General features: G+C 37.6%; 1 protein-coding gene and 1 long non-coding RNA gene across 6 annotated transcripts in view; one reads left to right on the top strand and one right to left on the bottom strand.

Moving 5' to 3' along the window:
* Nucleotides 1–24,355, top strand: part of SPOCK1 (SPARC (osteonectin), cwcv and kazal like domains proteoglycan 1) — a 1,018,929-nt gene that overhangs the window by 473,850 nt on the left and 520,724 nt on the right. The gene's annotated exons all lie outside the window — the stretch shown is intronic.
* On the bottom strand, nucleotides 9,849–16,175 carry LOC130458146 (uncharacterized). Of its 2 annotated transcripts, XR_008917234.1 has the most exons (3): nucleotides 15,814–16,175; nucleotides 10,657–10,822; nucleotides 9,849–10,317 (listed from the first exon to the last, which is right to left on the bottom strand). It is a non-coding gene; the product is annotated as an uncharacterized LOC130458146 (long non-coding RNA). The 2 variants fall into 2 exon arrangements; XR_008917233.1 differs by having other exon boundaries at nucleotides 9,849–10,822.

The raw sequence follows: 24,355 nt of genomic DNA, 5'->3' as shown, positions 1-24,355 counted from the left end.
TCCATCCCTGGATTTTTGGTCATCCTTTTCCTTCTGGTCTGATTTTCTTTGGAGGTCATCTTTTATCCTCTTTACCTCATCTTTCATTTCCTTTGGCTCATCTTTCATCTTCTTTGCCTTATCTTTCATCTCCTTTGCCTCATTTTCAAGCTTGTTAATTTTGGATTTCAAGACAGTATTTTCTTGTTTTAGTTCAACTGCCTCTGTTTGCAGATGACTTATCTTACTTTTAAAATTCTTTCCCCAGTTGTCTTCAGCCTCTCTTAATTGTGTTTTGAATTGTATTTTGAGTTCTTCCAGAGCCTGTATCCAATTTACTGGGGTTTCTAATTTTTTTTTTGGCTTGGTGTTCCCCCATCCTTCTCTGTTCCATCTACTCTTTGTTCATTGCTTGTATAGTAATTTTCAATTGTAATTTCTTTTTTCTCTTTCTGTCATTTGCTCATATTTAACTCCTTATTTACTATTTTTTTGTGGTTTTGGGCTTTTCTTTCAGCCTTCACCCCTGGAGTTTTGTCAGCAAATATCTCAGCACAGTCTGTGGGGGAGCGGTGTTGGTGCTTGAGCTTCCCTGCAATCTGGAGGCTTTGATGGGATTAAGTCCAACTGAGTTGAGTTGGATGTGTCCTGAGGCCAAAACCTCCGGAAGTGGTGGCAATAAGGAGTGTCTTCACTGCTACAACTAGGCTTCCAGCTCTGCACTCTGTGCTTCTTCTCTAACTGCTTCCCTACCACCTTTGTTTGACTCTGAGCCTGGCACAGCTTTGCCCGCAAGGTACTCCCTCCAGACCATCTCCTTTGCAGATATTCCAGCTGCCATTGGAGGCTTAGTGCTCTAGGTTTGGGAGTGATCCCAGGACCTTCCTTCTTCCTTTCCCTTAAATCTGAGTGTTCTTGAATTCCATCTTTTGGGGGCATACCTTTTTTTTAAGTTGAGTCCAGCAGGAAGGTTCCTTGGCTCTGTCTTCTTGTTAGGTTTGATTTTCAGTCCCCTAGAAGCATTTAGTTTGTAATTGGTAAGGAAGGATTTTCAGAGGTATGGTCTTTTGCTGCCTCTAAGCCACTATCTTGACTCCAGTTCTGATGCCAGATCTTTATTACTCCAAGTTCAGCAATTTCCAATGCTCTTCTCCAAGGTGATTTGATTTAGATATTAACAGAACCTAAGATCCAATGAGCTTAGAAATTGTCATCCTAAGTATATTGTGTGTATATATTTACATATATATGTATATGCATAAATGTTACATATATCAGAAAACATACAATATATATACTATTTATTTGTACATATATATCTTAATAAATCTTGGTTGATTGGATAACTGAAAATAAATCTTATCATCTGTTCTGTTACCTCATGCATACTCCCTTTCCTTACTTTCCTTTCAAGGAACAACAATCAAATAGGTACTATCCATTGTTGGTGGAAGGGGAAGAGATATCTACTGCCATAATCTCCATGTATTTCTACTTTTTTGTATTATTTACCCATTTAGAAGTCTGGTGGAACACAAAGTTCTCTTTTCAGAATTATGCTCTTTTAAACTCCTACCTAAGCTGCTCTTTCAGAATTGTGTTTTCACATGTACAAAATAAAATACTTAGGATTACAAAGGAAATCAATTATATTGAAATAGTTATAAAATATTATTTTAAAAAATAAGTTCATAAGTTCCAGGTGGAAATCTTTAGCCTAAACCACAACTCCCTTCTTTGGCCACATATCTTACATTCTCCTATTATTCCTCAAAGGTATAAACTTTCTGTCTTTCTCTAGTCCCTGACACAGTGAATAAGGTATAGGAGACTCTTTTTTTTAAACACTTACCTTCTGTCTTAGAATTAATAATGTGTATTTGTTCCAAGGCAGAAGAGTAGTAAGGGCTAGTTAATGGGGGTCAAGTGACTTGCCCAGGGTCACACAGCTAAAAAGTGTCTGAGGCCAGATTCGAACCCAGGACCTCCCACCTCTGGGCCTGACTCTTAATCCACTGAACCACCCAGATGCCCTCCAGGAGACTCTTAATAGTTTGCCGATTGACTAAATGATTGGTGGCTGTATTATTGGTTTTACTTTGATTGTGCCTTATTTCTGTGACTTATGTAAATCATTTTTACTACAATTATGACTCAATGAGTGCAAATAATGAATTTCCAGAAGTAGTTTCATGTATTCAAATTTATATCTTCATATGATATATAATATATAATTAACATAAATTATATATTAATATAATATAACATTATATAGTATATGTTATAAAGTATGCACATTATATGATGTATTCAAAGTCACATTTATATAAAATATAGTTATTAGTTCAAGCTTATATACTGCTTAAGCTGTTCCTTTGACTTTTTGGGGTTTGCTAACTTAGTACTCCTAGATCACTGATAATATAGCAAAATAGAACCTAAAAACTACCTCTGTAGCCACTTACATGTCTGTAGCATATGTATTTCCAGGATGTAGAAGAAAAAATATCTCTTTTATTCTCTTTTTTCCTTTATCTCAGATCATTCAATAGGATTTGGAATATGAAGTCATACTGCTGGTCAAAGTGTTATCCCCCTGCCAGTTTTTCTGGTGTTAAGAGCTGACTTTTCCTCCTCTCACATCAGGGTGTAGACATTTCTGGCATGACAGTGGTCTACATTGAGCACTGGGTTTTCATGGAGGTTAGTATCCCATCTGTCATGTGACATTTGCCAAGTGTCCCATTCAGACTCCTTAGAGAGCTCCTGTTGTTTTTGGAAGGGAAGAGTGATTGGAAGTAGATGACCATAGTGTTCTCGGAATTGAAAGCAGGATTCCTGTCATTGTCAATGACAATTGCTTAAGTTGTCATTTCCTTTTAAAGGAGAGTCAAATGATTTTAAAATACCCTGCCAGGACTATGTTATTGAAGAAAGAAATAATTATTTTAGCTAATATTTATATAATACTTTAAGGTTTATAAAATGTTTTACATACATTATCTCATTTGACCCCCCAACAACCCTGGAACCACTATTTAATAGATGACAAAATTTATTTTAAGAAAGATTGAAAGGCAGGATTCAAACACAGTTCTTCTGACTTCAAGTCAGCACTATCTAACCTGCATTGTAGTTATATGCCTCAGATTTTGTCCTACCCCTGCCACTACTAGCATCTTGAGTAATTCCTTTCTTTTCTCTGGATCTCAGGTTCATCATTTGGAAAATGAAGAGTTTGAATTAGATTTTCTAGTTCTGAATCTTTATGCTCTAAGATCCTTTCTAAATTTAAGGGTTCTTAGATTTTGAAGCTGTTTTATAACATTATTCTGCTGTACTTAGGGTTTTTGTTTAATGTCCCTCCAATTAATTAATTTATTATAACTGAGAGACAATTAGAACCCAGAAACGTTGTCTGAGCAGGATTCATGTTTCACACAGGTAGCATTGGAAGTCCTACTATAAATCAAAAAGTTGTAAGTGAGTTGGAAGGTAATAATTTTTATTGATGAACTTGATAAAAACTAATTTAAACAGCACCATATGCTAAATTCCTAAGGATTTGGGAGACAAAAAGATTTTCTCATTTAGCTAAATTATGCATCACACTTAAAGTAAACATAATAATACTATGCTAAGACAAATGGGTAAATGCCAGTAATGAAAAAAATCATAAACTGAAAATTAGTAATTAAAAACTACTTCTTTTGAAGGGACTTCCCCTAGTGGGGGTTAGGGTATGGAAGTGAAAATTAGACAAACAACCCTGGCTGGAATTGATTCTAGCTCTTAAATTAACTCATGTTTTTATAGCTAAGATTTTAGTTCTGCAAACAAATTCTGGAAATGTCCTCTCTATGGTGACTAGATCTCATGTAAACATAGACAGTCAAAAGCACCAGATCAGATATCACAAAAACCTGAGTACTCTGATAAGCCTCAGCTCTCTCTATATAGGGGGCTGAAATTTAGAAATGACTAAAACTAGAGCAGTGTTGAGTGTTTTCTGGCCAAGTTTTCAGTAAAAGTTACAAGAATAGGAACCAGGTCATTCAATGTCATCAGTTAGCTATTTGTTAAGCCAACGTAATCATTAAGCTAAATGAAGTTTCATTAAGGGTAATGAACTCATTAAGCATAAAATGACGGGGGGGGGGGGGATTAAACATCATTCTTTTCTTAGAATAACTCCAGCCTTGGCTGGGATAGTTGACTTTCAACCTCATGCAACAAGCAATCAACATTTAATTAGTCAAGAGCTTTGATTAGTTGATTAGGAAGCATCCCAGAATTGAATATGTATGAAATTCGTAAAGCATCATATTCAGATCAACCCAACTTTCTTCAGAAGCTACTTGTCCATTGAACTTAAATGATTTAAGATGAATATGTATGCTAGTGATTATTTATAGAATGGTCTCCTACTTCCATACACAGCTTTTACAAAGATCTTACTGAGTTTACTGTGACCTGATTCAACATTTAAGGAAAATAATATATCTTACTGTTTCTTTGATGTTTTAAAAAAATATGAGATCCTTAAGTGGAAAGAAAGTTGTAATCTGTGTCCATCTCCTCTAGAAATGGAGAAAATGTCCATATGCCTTATGGCTCCTTTTTTATGCCTATTATGTACACAGTTTGATTGGTACATGCACAATCCAAACTTATGAATAAAATCCATAAATCCCAAAGGATCTGATATTGGAAATAGATTATTTGTTGACCTCCACAAACAAGAAGCAACAATTTATCCATAGTGCATAATACATAAGTCCTAGAGAGGTGCTTGAAACACAAGTAGTTAAATGACTTGCCATTAATTACATAACTACTATGGAATGAGTAAAAACTAACAAAATCATCATCATCATCATCATCAAAGTAATTTAGGGTAAACAAAACAATTTACACAGAATAGATCTTCCCGAAATCCTATGACATAGGAAATAGAGATAACATTTTTCCCCATTTTGCAGCTGAGGAAACTAAGACCTAAAGGAAAGACCTTAAGTGACTTGCCACTGTTTAAATAGGTAGTAAATGTTAAAGGCAAGATATAAACCCCAGAATCCCAGACTCTGAGTCCAATATTCATCCAGTGTTCCACACTATCTCTGTGTATATGTTTGTGTGAACAATATTACAAAATAAATGGGGATAAACTAAATCCATTCCCATTAAGATCAGGAGTGAAACAAGGATGCCCATTATCACCTCTGTTATTTGACATTGTATTAGAAACACTAGTAGTAGCAATTAGAGAAGACAAAGAAATTGAAGGCATTAAAATAGGCAAGGAGGAGACCAAATTATCGCTCTTTGCAGATGACATGATGGTCTACTTAAAGAATCCTAGAGATTCAACCAAAAAGCTAATCGAAATAATCAACAACTTTAGTAAAGTTGCAGGATACAAAATAAACCCACATAAGTCATCAGCATTTCTATATAATTCCAACACAGCTCAGCAGCAAGAACTAGAAAGAGAAATGCCATTCAAAATTACCTTAGACAAAATAAAATACTTAGGAATCTATCTCCCGAGACAAACACAGGATCTATATGAACACAACTACAAAACACTTTCCACACAACTAAAACTAGACTTGAACAATTGGAAGAACATTAACTGCTCATGGGTAGGATGAGCCAATATAATGAAAATGACCATCCTACCCAAACTCATCTATCTATTTAGTGCCATACCCATGGAACTTCCAAAAATTTTTTTTACTGATTTAGAAAAAACCATAACAAAGTTCATTTGGAAGAACAAAAGATCAAGGATATCCAGGGAAATAATGAAAAAAAAATACAAAGGAAGGGGGTCTTGCAGTCCCAGATCTCAGACTATATTATAAAGCAGCGGTCATCAAAACAATTTGGTACTGGCTAAGAGACAGAAAGGAGGATCAGTGGAATAGACTGGGGGCAAGCAACCTCAGCAAGACAGTATATGACAAACCCAAAGATCCCAGCTTTTGGGATAAAAATCCACTATTTCATAAAAACTGCTGGGAAAATTAGAGGACAGTGTGGGAAAGATTAGGTTTAGATCAACACCTCACACCCTACACCAAGATAAATTCAAAATGGGTGAATGACTTGAACATAAAGAAGGAAACTAAGAAAATTAGGCGAACACAGAATAGTATACATGTCAGACCTTTGGGAAGGGAAAGACTTCAAAACCAAGCAAGAATTAGAAAGAGTTACAAAATGCAAAATAAATAATCTGGATTACATCAAATTAAAAAGTTTTTGTACAAACAAAACCAATGTAACTAAAATCAGAAGAGAAACAACAAATTGGGAAACAATCTTCATAAAAACCTCTGACAAAGGTTTAATTACTCAAATTTATAAAGAACTAAATCAATTGTACAAAAAATCAAGCCATTCTCCAATTGACAAATGGGCAAAGGACATGAACAGGCAGTTCTCAGCCAAAGAAATCAAAACTATTAATAAGCACATGAAAAAGTGCTCTAAATCTCTTATAATCAGAGAGATGCAAATCAAAACAACTCTGTGGTATCACCTCACACCTAGCAGATTGGCTAACATGACAGCTATGGAAAGTAATGAATGCTGGAGGGGATGTGGCAAAGTGGGGACATTAATGGTGGAATTGTGAATTGATCCAACCATTCTGGAGGGCAATTTGGAACTATGCCCAAAGGGTGATAAAAGACTGTCTGCCCTTTGATCCAGCTATATCACTGCTGGGTTTGTACCCCAAAGAGATAATAAGGAAAAAGACTTGTACAAGAATATTCATAGCTGCACTCTTTGTGGTGGCCAAAAATTGGAAAACAAGGGGATGCCCGTCAATTGGGGAATGACTGAACAAATTGTGGTATATGTTGGTGATGGAATACTATAGTGCTAAAAGGAATAATAAAGTGGAGGAATTCCATGGAGACTGGAACAACCTCCAGGAAGTGATGCAGAGCGAAAGGAGCGGAACCAAAAAAACATTGTACACAGAGAGTGATACTTTGTGGTACAATCGAAGGTGATGGACTTCTCCATTAGTAGCAATGCAATGTCCCTGAACAATCTGCAGGGATCTAAAAAATACTACCCACAAGCAGAGGACAAACTGTGGGAGTAAAAACACCGATGAAAAGCAACTGCTTGACTACAGGCTTGGAGGGGATAAGACTGAGGAGAGACTCTAAATGAACACTATAATGCAAATTCCAACAACAGGGAAATGGGTTCGAGTCAAGAACACATGTGATAACCAGTGGAATCGTGCGTCAGTTATGGGAGAGGGAAAAGTGGGGGTGGGGGGGAGGAAAAGAAAATGATCTTTGTTTCCAGTGAATAATGTATGGAAATGACCAAATAAAATAATGTTTAAAAATTAAAAAAAAATATTACAAAATAAATGTTTTCCCTAGGTTAGGGGAGAAATCTATGTGAGATTGAGTCTTCTGGTGCATGGTAAGAAGGTAGTATGATGTAGTAGAAAGGGAGCTGAATTTGAAGTCATGGGACATGAATTTGAATCCTAACTGTGAAAAGAATATTTGCTTTAGAGTAATAGAACCTGGGTTAAAATCCCATATTTAATTCTAACTGCCTATGTGAACTTGTGCAATTCACTTAAATTTCTTGATTCTTTTTCCAACAACTATAAAATGAGAAGGTTGGACTATATAGACACTGTTCTTTTCAATTTTAGATTTATGATCCTATCATATTAGAGAAACAGCATAACAGAACATGGCTTTGAAATCAGGAAGACCTGAATGAAAGTCTGCCTTTGAGATAAAATGATGACAGTTCTCAAGTCAACTCAGTTTCAGTACTCCAGACAACTTTCTAAAATTATAAATTGTAGAATACATGTCATTGGTAATGGGAATTTCCCACATCAATGAAACTACAAGTTTAAACAACAATAACAACAACAAATCAAAAGAAACAAAAAAGGAAAAGGTATTGCTTTATTAGCTTGGATAGTACAGCATTTCTGTGTGCTCCCACTATTTTTTAATGACAACCAGATTTTAAGACAAAAATTGATCTTGATGTGATTTCAGATTCTGTCCTTCAGTCATTAGTTATTTATTTGGCTCAATTGTAACATGGAGTTGATTTTGTTTGCCTAGGTGGGAGGGGCAGGGAGAAGTTGGCTATTTTATAAACAATGAAAAGGATTAAGTGCACTGTATCTAAATCAACCCACAAGTTGCACTGACCAAGTACCTACCATGCATGTGCCCAGGACTGTGCTGGTAATAACTTTGTTTTCAAATTGGTCATCAGGTTACTACTCTCACTAACTACATGATTTCTTCTTTCTCTCTTTCTCAGTCTGGGAATATTGGACCTTTTCCTCAGTTATTCAAATCGAGTGTTGTCACAGGGTAATTTAAAATATTAAAATTAGAATTGGCACCAAAACTGAGATTAGGTCCCAACATGGGAACTCTGGGATTTGCAAATAAGGTTCTATATAATAACAGGGAGATTATTAAAATGCTCCTAAAATCAGTTTCTAATTGTTACTATAGTTTGTTTCTAATGCACAACAGGACCTAGAATGTGCTATTAATTTAAAAACCATGGGTCTGGTGGAAGGTTCCCCCCAAAGGGTTCAACACTGAGAAATGAATATATGTGAAATTGGCTGAATGTTTTTCAGAGTCCATCATGGGAAAAATGCTAAAACCTTTTCTGGGGTTTTGTAGCTGGCTCATTATTGATTGTAGTCTCATTAGAACTCTTTTATTTCCAATTCATGCAAAAACAACTGGTCTACTTCTTTGACCTCTTCTCCTTGGCTCCTTTCTTTGGTTGACTAAATATATTTCCTTTCTGTTTGTAGTTCCCAGACAGTAAGACCTTTCATGCTTTGCATGCTAAGGACTTGTCATTTCTCATCTCTTTGATCTCTAGGATAGCTATGGGTATGTGTGTGTGTGTGTGTGTGTGTGTGTGTGTGTGTGTGTGTGTGTGTGAACTCTCCCAATGGTGGGGAAGTTCCTCTAGCCAAAAGAAAAGCTTTCATCTGAAATGGTTTTCTCTGTATGAACAGCATACATATAGTTCTATATCTAGGCTTTATCTTGTTGAGGTTCTCCTGGTTTCCTATTAGTCGGTTAAAATCTACTAACATTTATTAAGTGCCAACTATATGCCCAATACAGTGCTAGTGGTCTAAAGACAGAATAAAACAGTGCCTGGTCTCACGAAATTTACAGTTAGCTATAGATTATATAGCAGGTGCACAAACATATATTCCTTCAAAATAAATAAAAATATAATTTTAACAATGATTCACATTTCCATGGTGAATTATGACTTACAAGAAATATCCCCACAATAAGTTTGTGAGGAAGCCAGTAAAAGAATTACTATTCCCCTTTGTATAGTGATAGGAGAGGGTAGAGAAGGGAATAATCATTTATTTAGTACCTATTATGTGCCAGGCACTATACTTAACACTTTTATAAATATTTTCTCATTTGATCCTTACAATATCCATGAAAGATAGGTACTATTATTATGCCAATTTTACTGTTGAGGAATCTGAGGCAAACAGATTTGAACTCAAGTCTTCTAGACTCTAGGTCTAGTAAATGTACTTAGCTACCAGTTCCTCCAATGAGAAATGAAGATGAGGAACCTGAGATTTGCCTATACAAATACCAAATGTAAGAACACAGATTCAAATCCAGGTTTCCTGATTCTTATTCTAGTGTTGTCTTCATCACATCATACTCCATATTGAAAAAAAACATTTTTGGCCTTCAGTTCTCCCTCCCCTTAGCTCACCCCTTTCTATAGGAACAGTTGTTAGGGTCTGAGTGGAAAAACCCCGCAAAGGAACACACAGAGACAATGTAAAGACAAAAGGGAGAGGTTTATTCCTAGCAAGCTAGGGTGGCCACCCAAGGGAAACCACACCAGGGAAAAGACTGGGAGTGCATATATAGAGAGAGCAGCTTAAAAGGAGGATAAGCAGGATATCTGTCTCAACAGCTGTGGCCTTGGGTAGAGCATCTTACAGTTTTTCCAGGATATCTGTCTCAACTGTGGCCTTGCAGTTTTTCCAGGATATGTCTCAACTGTGGCCTTGCAGTTTTTCCAGGAACTGTTTATTTGGACACAGTGCAACCTTCACTTCCCTTCATTCCCCAGTTCTTTTTATTTTATGATGCTTGTTCAGGGGCGAGCCAAAACCTCCAGGGGCAGGGCATTAGCGTAGCCATCAGAGGGGGCTGTCAGGGCCTGATACTGCTGCCTGAGGACCATAAGCTGGATTGTGTGGACCTGGTCATTCACAAAGTGTATCAGTCGGTGGACTATACAAGGCTTGAAAATGATAAGGAAGAAGAGAATTAACATTGGTCCAGCTGTAGTGGGGATTTTGCAAATGCTTGCTGGTACCAAGGTTGGGTGTGAGTGCATTCGCATTCTCGGGCATCTAGACTATGACAATCCCTGTGTGGTCTGCAGCACTCTTCCTTGAGGGTGACACAGAGGCCTCCCTCCTATAGGAACAAAAGATCAAGGCCCCTTGGTCCTGGAGTACGACTTCTGAAAGGGAGTTTAGCGATTTCTTAAGGGCCTCTAGTGATTTTTCTATACGCCTGAGGTCCACATGTGTGTGTAGGTGCCTTAGGTCTTCTGTTTGAAAAAGGGAGGTTATACCTGTGCCAATCCCTACCAAGCCAAAGAGCATGGTTAGGGTCAGTGCGAGGACAGGTTCCCATTTCTGGTGGCTGATTCTTTGATGTTCCCAATAGTCCAGCAGCTCCGTCCCTGGATGGTATAGTACTTGTGGCAGAATGGTGACTAGGATACAAAGCTCAGGGTCCTGGGACAAGGTCAAGGAGGAAACGCAAGGGGTCAATCCTGAGAAGGTGCAGGCCCAGTAAGCTCCCGATAGGGGAATGTGCACCAGTGGCTGCTGTGTGAAAAGTTACACACACACACACACACACACATATACACACATTGACCAGATATAGGCATGGTCAGGCCTACTTTATGGTCACTCTAGTTGCAACCTTGGGGGCTATCCTCCTGGGAGGAATTGAATGAGGCATTCAAGGCAATGGCTTTGTAATATGGTGGTTGGGAATCAAGGCAAAAGTGAGGTTAGGTGAGGTTCGGTTTAACTGCCACTGAGGCAGTTTCATGTTTTGTTTCATATGCTTCTACCCAACCTGAAAAAGTGTCTACCAGGACTAAAAGATACCTGTACCCATTTTTCCCTGGCTTGATTTCTGTATAGTCTACCTCCCACTGTTCTCCTGGCTCCAGCCCTCTTAACCGGGTGCCCCCTGGTTCCTTCGGTCCCCCCTTTTGATTAACCCATGCACATGTTTCACATCTTTAAGTGATGTCTTTGCAGAGTCAGTGCATATTATGAAAGAAAAAGTCTCTGTCCAGCATGTCACTCAGTTTTGTGCCTTTCATATGTGTGGTGTCATGTATTCTTTTTACTAGCTGTCTCCCCACTGCTTCTGATAAGTGAGTCCTGCCATCTGACAGGCCCAGCCATCCACAGGGAAACCACACAACCTCCAGGAGGGCCAGAATATCAGGCCCATTCTGGATATCTTTGCACCAGCAGTGAGGAATCCCTCCTAGGTCAGTGCCCCCTGCCTTCCTATCCCCTCCCCTCTCCAAATAGCTAAGGGAAAAAGGATGATGGTCTCAGTCTTCTGGAGATTCTTCAGAGCTGAGAATGGGTGTAGAGCTGTCCCTTTCCTATAGTCAGGAGAGAGGTATTGGCTATAGGCAACATCCAGGGCTTCAGGGTAGAATGCTTGCTGAGGTTACAAAGGCATACGAACACATATCCCACAGGGGAATAGCCAAAACCTGAACAGTGAGAGAAAGGCTGCAGACACAGAGTCTTTAGGGGTGTGTCCTCAGTGAATGCCCGGGTCCCAGTTTGGTGGAGATCTGCTTGGAGATCTGAAGGATGTCCAGCTACTGCTTCCCCTGATTGGCAGACAGGCCACAAGGGGGAGAGTCAGCCCCTAAGATTGAAGTGTAGAAACCAGGACTGGGGAAAACACTAGAACACCCGATAGAAACAGAAAATCAGTACAACAGTAATTGGCATTACACATTTGCATTTGGGTATCTTAGCCAACATATTTCATCTTCAGAAATCATGTTCTGATAGGAATAGATTCCTTGTTTGCAGAGTTGGTATGTGATGTTTCTGTTAAAGAATATCCTTTTGCAAAGTACACATTAACTGTAAACACCTATAAACACTTGAGTAATAATATTTTACAGATGTATTCCTTTACCCCAGATTCTGGGGGAAATTCAAGAAAGCTTTGAGCTATATTTCCAAGCTCAAGATCCAAACCGCAACTGTGGTAAATTATACTAGCCTGCAAATACAAGCCATCTATGAATAAACTTCACCTACTTCTCAAAGTATGTTCCTAACAATTTGAGAATTTTCAATTATTAGGGTTTTTTGAGGAAATGGAAACTTTAATTTCACAATTTGCATTAAGTGCTGATTATAGGAATTTGTCACCAAGGAAAATATTTCCTCAGGTCCCAAAGGACACAGTGAGTGGCTTCACATGCAGGTAATTAATAGCCTAGATGGTCAGAAAAGGTCCATTCCTAGGTGAGCCCCAAACATGCCTCTGTAACCATTCCAGGACATCCTCTGTCTTTGGTGTACTTTGTCACCATTAAATCCCAGAAGCCTTCTTTTGCTTTAAAAGACATCTCACCCATTTCAGCTGAGAGAAATTATGCTTATCAGCAGTCCAGAAATAAATCTCCATACTCTCAAACATGCCTTTGATATCCCTACAAGGCTGATCACTCAATTATTCTTATGTATTCTGGCAATAATTTACACATCACACTTTAGACACAAAACCTGGAATAAAGAACATGAGTGCTGAATTGAGTAGCTCCATAGTAATATAAATCAGAGCTGTATCATCTCTTGGACCTAGGCCCTCTGAAAGATTAAGACAAAGTCATATAGAAATCACTTCAGGGCAATTGTCCAGAGAAATTAAAGAACCAGGTGTGATTTTCCCATAATATATACATTAATTTTAGAGATTACCCCTAGGTCAGGGATCCAGTTATAAGAGTAGAACATCTATCTGTTTTCTTTCACCTTCTCTGACAAACTGAAGTCAAACAAACATCCTGGTGGGATCATTTCAATTGCTAACCGATAACCCAAACAAATTCTGAGTTAAAGGATTACATCATTGAAACACTTATCTTCAGCATAGTGTTCATCCATTAGAAATTTCAGTCCATAGTACAAATTGGCAAACTGAGGTAACCACTGAGTATTGAACAAAAATCTATAGCCCAGGTTTACAATGAGCTTTTGTTCACATCCAAACAATACTTGAAACACAAAGAGTTTAGCAGCAAATCACATAACAATCATAAAATTCACATAAATGCCATTTTTAACATCCTACCCATTCTTTGGCTACTGTTTGCCACAACTCCTTATACAGATCAAAATGTAATCAAAATATCAACCAACAAATCCCCAAAACTTGTGTGAGGTAACTTATCAATTACATATCACTCAACTCAGTTCATCACTCTGGACCCGGAAGGTTTGCATTAAGATTCCACAGCTTCAAACAAGCTTCTTGGTCAGACAGGGCTGGCAATGTTTGCTTGCTGGAGCACCTTAAAACCTCCAAAATATACAATTAAAATATACTCATCTTTAAGTTCTATCACACAGTGGTTGTCAACTTTTTTTAGATCCCTATTTCAGTCCCTAAGTATCAGTGTGGGACAATTATAAGCACTTCTTTCTCCTTCCTGTGTGCAAGGAAAGGGTTAATAACTCCTGAGCAATTTGTCCTAAGGCTGCTTGGCTTGATTTAGATTTTATTACTTAGCAACCTTGGTCCACCCTTCTTTAACCAGTGAGCTCACTATAATATAAAAGTTTGAATGTATCAAACCCCTTTCATAATAATTTACTCTCAGTGGATTTCAGTTTGAACTCCACACTTCCAAATAACTTTGATTAAGTCCTTTAGCAATGTTTCACTGTAACCAAACCGAGGTGTACTTCTCTCAAACCTGTCTAAAGTAGAATAGAACCTCCAATTTAGTTCCTTTTTAACTCAAAACATTGCTATATTCCTAATTAAAGTTCATCATCATTATTCAAATTTATAATTTGTTGTGTCTATTTCACACTAGAATTCATAGTATCAACCAGTAACTCTATCCATTACTCTTATGTCTTCTGGCTCCTCTTCTTTGCCATTATTGTATGTAGAGGAAAGGTACTGTTCTGAATTGTATTTAATCCTCATGACAAGCCCTTCTTGATTTCAGGGCTGGTCAAGTTTGTCTTGTTAAGGACATACAGTTTGCATAGCATATACCCCTAACCTATGTAGGTGTAAAACTTAATTCTCTCATTAGTACGAATGCACACATAATTTGTATTCACTTCATTACTTTCCAGGAATTTGTATCTGAATACATGTTCATCACTAGATCACAAATTCCTTTCTATACATTGTGCGCATTTAAAAAAAAAAACAATTTATATGACCTTAGTCAAAGACAACACCATTTAGAAATTCTCTCTTTTGCAAAATACCAAAATTTTAACACTTACATTATTAAATCTCAAGTACAATAACCACTTTTAAAAACTTTTTGTGTCATATGATTTCTTGCTGCTAGTTCTGACAGCACATACATTAAAATGAATCTGATTTGAAGGATTCCCAATTTTAAATTCTAGAATAAGTTCTTCTCAACAACATAACAACTTTTTCTGAATGACTTTTACATCTATAAAGTAGCCAGTACAATTCCTGTCGATATAGAATAAACATTCCTCTCTGTGTCAGGCTGGCTATCAATCACATTTAGACAATTCTCAAATTCACTGAAACCATTATGCATTGCAAAGTTTAACAAAACAAACCTCTAACCATGCATGTTTGTTTCAATAAGTATTTGACTGGGGTGCCCTTCTGGGCCGGGTAGTAAGACATGGGCCGGATGGCAGAGATGACGGGCTTCTCCCATGTCCCTCCCTGGGGCCACCCACTCCCGAAGGTTGGCCATTCTGAATTGCAAAGGGTTTGTAGTTTCCCTTTTTAAACTGAGACTCCCAAATTCTGTGCCCGAGTTTTAAAAGAGAAGGTCTGTGGCGGGGGGGGGGGGGGGGGGGTTAGTTTGATTCTGACCCATCTTCATTCCCTTGCTTGTGAGAATGGCGGGCAACCCAAAGACAATCACACAGAAAATAAACAGACAGAAAGACAGACAAAAAATCCTTAGTTTATCCAAACAATGTTTGGAGCAGGGAGAGAGCTTGCTCAAGGCTCCTACCTGCCCTTCCTGGTGCCTTGCCAAAAAGGCCCAGTGCCCTTGTGCTTGCAGGGCCTCGGGTGCATCCACCCTGAGACCTCCTTCCTGGGGAATAGATTTCCCCACCGGGGACTCAAACCCTGGCCTCTCTGGAGGCAGGGGGACTCCAACCCCCTGAAGTTCTGCCTCCTGGCTTCTCATCTCTTGTGAAACCCTTTCCCTCCCTCTAGCCGAGTCACTTCATGGTTTTCTAGGCCTGTTCCCTCATGGGAGGCAGGACCTGTGATAATCACCAGTTCTCACTCAGAAACAGGCAAGGAGGTGGGCTGTCACCTCTGCCTGTTCAGGCAGGGTCACCCGGTGGCTTAACATAGGATGTTCCCCTATATTGCCCAGGAGACATGGTAATTATTCGTCCACTAAGTCATATGCCAATCCGGTGCCCACGTCCCCCCTTACACAATCACTCTCACACTCACTCGTCAATCAACTCACCTTCAGGGTTTCAGCACAAGATTTGGGAGAGTCTTCCCTTTGTCCTGGTGTTTCCTGGGGGAGGGGAGGTGTCTTACCATCCCGGGCGAGCCTCCATATGTTAGGGTCTGAGTGGAAGAACCCTGCAAAGGAACATGCAGACACAATGTAAAGACAAAAGGGAGAGGTTTATTCCTAGCAAGCTAGGGTGGCCACCCAAGGGAAACCACACCAGGGAAAGACTGGGAGTGCATATATAGAGAGAGCAGCTTAAAAGGAGGATAAGCAGGATATCTGTCTCAACAGCTGTGGCCTTGGGTAGAGCATCTTACAGTTTTTCCAGGATATCTGTCTCAACTGTGGCCTTGCAGTTTTTCCAGGAACTGTTCATTTGGACACAGTGCAACCCCCACTTCCCTTCACAATAACCAAATCAGTCTGATTATTGTGTATGGGAAATGCATATCCTTTATGACCCTACAGCTCTATTCCCCATCCCTGAAATTCCCTGACCAAAATACTCTTTCCTCACCACAGCTCACCCATCTATATTGGCACCTATATTAGAATATAAGTTCTTTGAGGGCAGAAACTCTCTTTAATATTTGTTTCCATAGAACTTAACACAGTCAGTTTCTGTCATATCTTGTAATAAGATGAAGTGCCTGGGTAATTGATCCCAAGGATGAAACAATGACCAACAATGTAAATCACAAGAGGGGGTTTATTAAACAAACTGCAGTTTGGGCTCAGTACTCTAAAAATGGCTGGAGCCCTGAGTCTGGGGCTTGAAGGTCCTTTTATACACTGGAGTGACCAGGAACTTTTGTGGTAGGGGGAGTGCACAGAAATTCCTGGGGTGGGGGGAGTGAACAGGAACTTGACAGGAACTTCTGGGGCTGGGGTCATTATTGGCTCCTGGAATATGTCAGGAGGGGGAGTCACAGGTCTATGAGTGAGGGGGACAGGGAGGGAAGAAAGTAGTTTTGGGAGCTGGTTCTTCAAAGACTGCTAAATTTCTTTTATCATTTGTTCATTCAGAAAGGCATAAGTTTGATTCTGTTGAAAATACAGTTAGTTAGCTCTATAATATCAAATAATTGAGATTAAAGTATACAAGACAGCTTGTTAAGTACTGGGAATACAAAGGGAAAAAGGAAACATCCCCTACTCTCAAAGTGCTTACTTTATGCCAGAACTGATTCCCTTCATCTTTTACTGGTATTTGAGTTTTTTTGTGAAAACATTCTCCCCTGGATTTGAAGTAGGAAAATATTTGTTCTCTTGAACAAGACACTCCTACTTTGTCTTAGAAGAGAAACATTTCCCAGCAGGCTCATTTTTGATAAGATGGATTGATCTGTGGCCAAGCTTTCAGGGAAAGAAGTAGGCTTGTCTTCTTCACTTAGGGGAAATGTTTAAGTGTTCCTCATTAAGTTGGAATGGCAAGAGGAGAGACAGTGGTAGTAATCATCTTTATAAAGCACTTACAAGAGGCATCAAGGTGGCTCAGTGGATTGAGGGCAAGGCCTAGAGACTGAAGGTCCTGGGTTCACATCTGACCCCAGACATTTTCTACCTGTAATCTTGGACAAGTTACTTAATCCCCATTGCCTATCCCTTTTACGGTATTGATTCTAAGATGGAAGATAAAAATAAAAGTTAAGAAAAAGGGGGTAGGGTAGCTTAGCACAGTGCCTAACACATACTAGACATTTACTAAATGCTTGTTTTATTTTCTTTCTTTAAAATTAGCTCTACCACAAAATAGAATGGTCTGCCCATTTCTTGAGGTCCCTAAACAAATCCTGATAACCACATTGTTGGACAGATTGTATAGAGGATCAGGTTTATAAGTTGGACTAGATGAACACTGAGATTCCTTCTAACTCTGAAATTCTATGATTTTTATGGTTTTTTAAATCTTTTTCTGAACTCTTTTCTCTTCTAAGCCTTTTAACAGATCATTCTCCATACCTGAGATATACTTTCTCTTTATCTCCTACTCTTAGAATCCTTATCTTCTTTCAAATCTCAGGTCAAGTGAATACTTCGCTAAGGCACTCTCCTCCTTTAGTTTTCTTTCTTTCAAATTATCTTGTATTTATTTGTCTATTTATATGTATTATGTAGCACTCCCCTTAAAATGTAAAGCCCTTGTAATTAAGGACTTTTTCCTTTTTATTTTTGGTCTGGGTAAGAAGAAAGTTTCTGGTTCAACTTTATTACCACCATTTATTTAAGATGAGCAGGCTATGTAACTAGCTGGAGTCAGCAAAATCAAGCCAAGATATCAAGTGGTAAATGCAAGTTTTTAGCTATAGTTCTGGTATTAAGCAGTTTCCTTTTTCACCTGCTAGAAATCTTTCCCTTTTGCCATTTTGATCTGTAAATCATTATCTTCCCTTATTTACTCTTTGAAATTCCATTGTAACCATACTACCTATATAACTAGAACCAGCATAGAACATTACTAAAAATGTTTCTCAGGGCTCACTGGTTTTTGAATACATTGAATCTATGTTCTGGGAATAATTAACCAGCATAATTCCATATCTCTTTGTCATGATTATATAATTAGCAGAAGCATCTATCAGTGAATGCTTGTACAATTTTTGTCACAATTATTGATGACCCCAGAAGTTGGATCAAGATAGATTGTTTTCAGCCTAGAAGCCCTCTAGTGTACAAAAAGTAAAATTTAGGAAGAATTTCTGAACAGGGAAATTGCTGTTTTATCAATAAAATTGCAAACATTTTATTGTTCTTTATTTCTGTATTGTCTATCTCTATGTCTGAGTAATCTATTAGCCATAAACTGTTGAACTATAGGGATGTCAGCTTACTAGAGACACTGATTTTTTTTTTTTTGATGAGTATAGTACTGTGATTCAGACAAAAAGCCAAACCAAAACAAAACAAGGGCTTAACTTTGGGATCTTAATGGAAGGACTCCCTCTCCCCTCCTTTTTCTGAATGAATACTCTGACTAGCATTAGGATTCATCCAAACTCTGTGTCGTTCATCATATTTTCTGCAGACAAATAAGCAAGAGTCTTGTCTGATTGTCTGTCATTTGCAATTACTGTACTGTTGGCAACACACTGTCTAAATTACTGGGTAACCCATATCTGATCTAGTCTGAAGGAAAGAGTAGTTGGGTTCCTGTCATGAATCATATAAAATCTGACATAAATCTCAATTCCCCCTTGAGTGGTCAGTGATCATTAAAGGATTCTATCAATGAAACATTCTAGTTGCATAGAGGGTACTTAATTTTTGTTGAATTGAATTGAATTGTGCTTGTAAAAACTTAATCTACTTTGCATTTTTAGTATTATTTTATATGTTTACATACCGTATTGTTGTTCAGTTGTTTCAATTATGTTTGACTAGAGTTTTTTTGGCAAAGATATTGGAGTTGTTTGCCATTTCCTTCTCCAGCTTATTTTACAGATGAGGAAATGGAGGCAAATAGTTAAAAGAAACCTACAGTTTTATAGCTGGTCTATATTTGAACTCTGCTTCACCACCTACCTGCCCTTAAATGTAACATGTAGTATAGTGAAAAGAGCAGCAAATTAGGAGTCAGATGTTCAAATCTTGGCTCTGATGTTTTTTAACCAGTGTGACATTGGCCTACCATATTACTTTACTTTTCTGAACCTCAGTTTTGTCAGTTGTAAAACTGAAGGAGTTAGATTAGATGATCTTTAGATTTTTTTTAATGCTAAAAATCTGTGGTCCTATTTCTCAACTGCTAGTCTATAAGTATTCTTATTAAGAGATTCAGTCTCTTTGTCCATACATCCCACTAAGTGCCTAGCATAGTGCCCTTAAGACAGTAGAAAGTATTTGCAATGTTGTTTTTTATCATAATGTGTTTTTTTCCAGATTATATGTAGATACAATTTTAATAATTAATTAATTAATATAGAATATTTTCCTATGGTTACTTTATTGCTGTTCTTTCCCTCCTCTTCTCCATCCCCCCTCCCTCCTGGAGCCAACAAGCAATTCCACTGGGTTTTACATGTATCATTGTTCATATCCCATTTCTATATTATTAATATTTGCAGTAGAGTGATCATTCAAAGTCAATATCCTCAATTATATCTCCTTTGAACCATATGATCAATCATATGTTTTTCTTCTATGTTCCTACTTCTACAGTTTTTTCTCTGGATATGGATAGCATTATTTCTCATAAGTCCCTCAGAATTGTCCTGGATCATTGCATTGCTGCTAGTAGAGAAGTCCATTACATTTGATTGTGACACAATGTACAATGTTCTCCTGCTTCTGCTCTGCATCAATTCTTGGAGGTCTTTCCAGTTCACATTGGAATTGCTCTAGTTCATTATTCCTTTCAGCACAATAATATTCCATCACCACCAGATACCACAATTTGTTCAGCCATTTCTCAGTAGATGGATACCCCCCTCATTTTCCATTTTTTTTTGCCACCACAAAGGGTGCAGCTATGAATATTTTTGTACAAACATTTTTGTCACTTTGGGGTACATACCCAGCAGTGGTATGGCTGGATCAATGGGCAGGAATTATTTGAAAGCCCTTTGGGCATAATTCAAGATTGCCTTCCAGAATGGTTGAATCAATTCATAACTTCACCAGCAATGCATTTGTGTCACAACTTTGCCATATCCCCTCCAACCTGTATTACTTTTCTTTGCTGTCATATTGGCCAATCTTCTAGGTTTGAGGTGCTACCTGAGAGTTGTTTTGATTTGCATCTCTCTGATTATAAGAGATTTAGAACATTTTTTCATGTGCTTATTGATAGTTTTGATTTCTTTACCTGAAAACTGTCAATTCATGTCCATTCAATTGATAAATAGCTTGATTTTTTGTACAATTGTTTTAGCTCTTTATAAATTTGAGAAATTAGACCTTTGTCAGAAGTTTTTGTTATAAAGAATTTTTCCCAATTTGTTGCTTCCCTTCTAATTTTGTTTGCATTGGTTTTGTTTGTATAAAACCTTTTTAATTTAATATAATCAAAATTATTCATAATATTTTGTAATATTCTCTCTCTCTTCCTTTATCTTAAATTCTTTCCTTTTCCATAGCTCTGATAGGTATACTATTCTATGTTCATCCAGTTTATTCACTCTTTATATTTAAGTCATTTCCCCAGAATGGGTAAACAATCTGAATTTATCTTGGTATATAGGATAAGATGTTGAGCTAAACCTAATTTCTCCCATTCTGTTTTCTAAATCTCCAAGAAGGTTTTGTCAAATAGTGAATTTTTGTCCCCAAAGCTGGGCTCTTTGGGTTTATTGTACAATATCTTGTTGAGGTAATTGACCCCAAGTCTTTGATTCTCCCTTCTGTCTCTTAGCCAGTACCATATTGCTTTGATGATCACTGCTATATAATGCAGTTTAAGATCTGGTACTGCTAGGCCATCTTCCTTCACATTTTTTTTCATTAGTTCACTTGATATTCATAATCTTTTGTCCTTCCAAATGACCTTTGTTATAATTTGGTCTAATTCTATAAAAAAGTTTCTTGGGAGTTTGATAGGTATGGCACTGTATAAGTAAATTAATTTGGGTAGGATTGTTATTTTTATTATATTAGTTCATCCTACCCATGAGCACTTAATGTTTTCCCCAATCATTTAGATTCAGTTTTAATTGTGTAGAAAGTGTTTTGTAGTTGTGTTCATATAATTCCTGTTTTTTTTTGGGGGGGGTTACTAAAATGGAAAAATGTTTTTTTTTAACATTATTTTTATTTGGTCAATTTCTTTTTTAAAATATATTTTATTTGATCATTTCCAAGCATTATTCGTTAAAGACATAGATCATTTTTTTTCCTCCCCCCACACCCCATAGCCGATGCGTAAATCCACTGGGGATTAGATGTTTTCTTGATTTGAACCCATTGCTTTGTTGATAATATTTGCATTAGAGTGTTCTTTTAGAGTCTCTCCTCTGTCATGTCCCCTCAACCGCTGTATTCAGGCAGTTGCTTTTCCTCGGTGTTTCCACTCCCATAGTTTATCCTTTGCTTATGAATAGTGTTTTTTTCTCCTATATCCCTGCAAATTGTTCAGGGACATTACACCACCATTAATGGAGACGTCCATTATGTTCGATTATACCACAGTGTATTAGTTTCTGTGTACAATGTTCTCCTGGTTCTGCTCCTCTCGCTCTGCATCACTTCCTGGAGGTTGTTCCAGTCTCCATGGAACTCCTCCACTTTATTATTCCTTTGAGCACAATAGTATTCCATCACCAACATATACCACAATTTGCTCAGCCATTCCCCAATTGATGGGCATCCCCTCGTTTTCCAGTTTTTGGCCACCACAAAGAGCGCAGCTATGAATATTTTTAAACAAGTCTTTTTGTCCATTATCTCTTTGGGGTACAGACCCAGCAGTGCTATGGCTGGATCAAAGGGTAGATATTCTTTTGTCGCCCTTTGGGCATAGTTCCAAATTGCCCTCCAGAATGGTTGGATCAGTTCACAACTCCACCAGCAATGAATTAATGTCCCTACTTTGCCACATCCCCTCCAGCATTCATTACTTTCCTTTGCTGTTATGTTAGCCAATCTGCTAGGTGTGAGGTGATACCTCAGAGTTGTTTTGATTTGCATCTCTCTGATTATAAGAGATTTAGAACACTTCTTCATGTGCTTGTTAATAGTTTTGATTTCTTTATCTGAGAACTGCCTATCCATGTCCCTTGCCCATTTATCAATTGGAGAATGGCTTGATTTTTTGTACAATTGATTTAGCTCTTTATAAATATGAGTAATTAAACCTTTGTCAGAGGTTTCTATGAAGATTTTTTCCCAATTTGTTGTTTCTCTTCTGATTTTAGTTACATTGGTTTTGTTTGTACAAAAGCTTTTTAGTTTGATGTAGTCAAAATTATTTATTTTACATTTTGTGATTCTTTCTATGTCTTGCTTGGTTTTAAAGCCTTTCCCCTCCCAAAGGTCTGACATGTATACTATTCTGTGTTTACCCAATTTACTTATGGTTTCCTTCTTTATGTTCAAGTCATTCACCCATTTTGAATTTATCTTGGTGTAGGGTGTGGGGTATTGATCTATTCCTAGTCTCTTCCACACTGTCTTCCAATTTTCCCAGCAGTTTTTGTCGAATAGTGGATTTTTGTCCCAAAAGCAGGGATCTTTGGGTTTATGGTATACTGTCTTGCTGAGGTCGCTTTCCCCCAGTCTATTCCACTGATCTTCCTTTGTGTTTCTTAGCCAGTACCAAATTGTTTTGATGACTGCTGCTTTGTAATATAGTTTAAGGTCAGGGACTGCAAGGCCCCCATCATATGTGTTTTTTTTTTTCATTATTTCCCTGGATATCCTTGATCTTTTGTTATTCCAAATGAACGTTGTTATGTTTTTTTCTAAATCAGTGAAGAAATATTTTGGTAGTTCAATGGGTATGGCACTAAATAGATAAATAAGTTTGGGTAGGATGGTCATTTTTATTATATTGGCTCATCCTATCCATGAGCAGTTAATGTTTTTCCATTTGCTCAAGTCTAATTTTAGTTGTGTGGTGAGTGTTTTGTAGTTGTGTTCATATAGTTCCTGTGTTTGTCTTGGGAGGTAGATTCCTAGGTATTTTATTTTGTCTAAGGTGATTTTGAATGGGATTTCTCTTTCTAGTTCTTGCTGCTGAGCTGTGTTGGAGATATATAGAAAAGCTGATGATTTATGTGGGTTTATTTTGTATCCTGCAAGTTTGCTAAAGTTGTTGATTATTTCAATTAGCTTTTTGGTTGAATCTCTAGGATTCTTTAAGTAGACCATCATGTCATCTGCAAAGAGTGATTACTGGGTCTCCTCCTTGCCTATTTTGATGCCTTCAATTCCTTTATCTTCTCTAATTGCTACTGCTAGTGTTTCTGGTACAATGTCAAATAGTAGAGGTGATAATAGGCATCCTTGTTTCACTCCTGATCTTATTGGGAATGCATCTAGTTTATCCCCATTGCAGATGATATTAGCTGATGGTTTTAGATATATTCTGTTTATTATTTTTAGGAATGACCCTTCTATTTCTATGCTTTCTAGTGTTTTTAATAGGAATGGGTGTTGTATTTTATCAAATGCTTTTTCTGCATCTATTGAGATAATCATGTGGTTCTTGCTAGTTTGCTTGTTGATGTGGTCAATTATGTGGATGGTTTTCCTAATGTTGAACCAGCCCTGCATCCCTGGTATGAATCCTACTTGATCATGGTGAATGATCCTTCTGATCACTTGCTGGAGTCTTTTTGCTACTATCCTATTTAAGATTTTTGCATCTATATTCATTAGGGAGATTGGCCTATAGTTTTCTTTCTCTGTTTTTGACCTGCCTGGTTTTGGAATCAGTACCATGTTTGTGTCGTAAAAGGAGTTTGGTAGAACTCCCTCTTTGCTTATTATGTCAAATAGTTTGTATAGTATTGGGATGAACTTTTCTCTGAATGTTTGATAGAATTCATTTGTGAATCCATCAGGCCCTGGGGATTTTTTCTTAGGAAGTTCTTTGATGGCTTGTTGGATTTCA

Source organism: Monodelphis domestica, chromosome 1, assembly GCF_027887165.1.
Source record: "Monodelphis domestica isolate mMonDom1 chromosome 1, mMonDom1.pri, whole genome shotgun sequence".
NCBI lineage: Eukaryota > Metazoa > Chordata > Mammalia > Didelphimorphia > Didelphidae > Monodelphis > Monodelphis domestica.
Note: the sequence above shows the minus strand (reverse complement) of the source record. Positions and strands in the feature narration are given on the sequence as shown.